Below are 1,759 nucleotides of genomic sequence, written 5' to 3'. Positions count from 1 at the left end.
ATACAATATAATTACAATTTTAAAGCATATTATTATTGCAATTGCAGTACATTTTACAATATTACAGTTCTTTCCTGAATTTTTTAATTAAATAAATGCAGCATTGATGATCATAAGAAATTAGTTTAGAAACATTAAAGATCATCTTACTGATCATTCTTAGAAAAAGCCAGTAAAAAGGCACATATATGAAATATCTATTTATTTTATATCTGGATGTTTCTTACAGGCACAAAATATGATGCTTTCGTGTCGGGTGGACATCGTCAACAAATGCCAATGCTAAATCAGTATCTTGGGATAAAATAAATGTTTGAGTGTTTGTAAGGGTGCAAATATTTTCCAACACAGCGCTGTCTGCGGCTGAATCGGTTCTCTCCAGACACGCTTTATCAAAGTAATGCCGTTTACTAAATGCTCAAAAGATGAAGAAATTGAAGGAGACCACTGGGGAGGAATGTTTATGGCAGTGAGGCGAGAAATCAAAGCAAGGACACAGCGCATGGGAGATTGGAGAGGTGCTGAGACGGGATGGGAGGAAGGACGGCCGCTCGATGAGGAGGAGATAGAGAAAGAGGAAGGCCGAGCGATGAGATAGAGCAGAGGCCCATGGGAAACAGGAAGGACATCGGAGTGCATGCACGCTAGCAGAAACACTGTAAACAAACTCGTCGGGGCCACGGGGTCCTCCAGAAATGCTCCCTGTTTACCCACCAATCCTCTTGTTGAAGGAACGATTCATCGTAAAATGAAAGGCAGCAAATATTTACAGAACCCCGCTCAGCCGATGCTGTGGTGTTGTGTGAAATCATGAAAGGACCCTTTGATTTCTGTATTCCCTTGGCCATTGATGATAGGGATTAAACAGACAGATGGTTAGGTAAGTAATGACTAGACAGGGAGTGTAAGGGGAGGGGCCTAATCTAAAAAGGTGGGGCCAAACACTAGCCTGTACAACTGAACAGAATTTCACCATGACAAAGAAGATTATAATTTCACAGTTATGAAAAATGGTAATTTGGCACCATTTGTACCTTCTGATGCATACCGAGGTCGAGGGGTTTGATTACTAGTCCAGTAATTGGCTTCTTTGCTCTTCAGAAATGTTGAATAGTACTTTTTGAACAATAACTAAAACAATTGTTAACCTCGTATCAGTATAGGAGAAAAAAGATTTTATTGTTGCGTGAACAATTATTAGATACGCTATCATTCAAATATTTGAGGTCAGGAAGTCTATGCTCGGCAAGACTGCGTTTATTTGATCATAAATACAGTAATATTGTAAAATATTATTGCAATTTAAAATAACTGTTTTCTGTCTAAATATATTGTTAAATGTCAATTGATATCTGAGGCAACGCTAAATTTTTACCATCTATATGCATTTTTTCGTGTCACGTAATGCTTCATTATTATTATTAATATTGAAAAAAAAGGATGCCCTGAAAAAAATAGAAAGTTTAAAAGAACATTTGAAATATAAATCTTTTGTACCAGTATAACTGTCTTAATTGTTAATTTTCTCAATGTAATGCATCCTTACTTAATATCAGTTTTGATTTAAAAAATATAGATTTGCTGGTTGAGAACTATACAATATATAGACAAAGGTGAAGTAGCATATTTACTTATTTCAAACAATGAACGGAGCACATTTATACCATCACATATTTCTTCTCTCACTATAGAGTTTTGGATGGAGGCGTTTTATGAGTGTCTCTTACACCAGAAACTAGCTGACGGAGATAATTGTTTT

This window comes from Puntigrus tetrazona, chromosome 1 (genome assembly GCF_018831695.1).
Source record: "Puntigrus tetrazona isolate hp1 chromosome 1, ASM1883169v1, whole genome shotgun sequence".
Taxonomy (NCBI): Eukaryota; Metazoa; Chordata; class Actinopteri; order Cypriniformes; family Cyprinidae; genus Puntigrus; species Puntigrus tetrazona.
The sequence above is the reverse complement of the archived record's forward strand: the minus strand, read 5'-3'. Positions refer to the sequence as shown.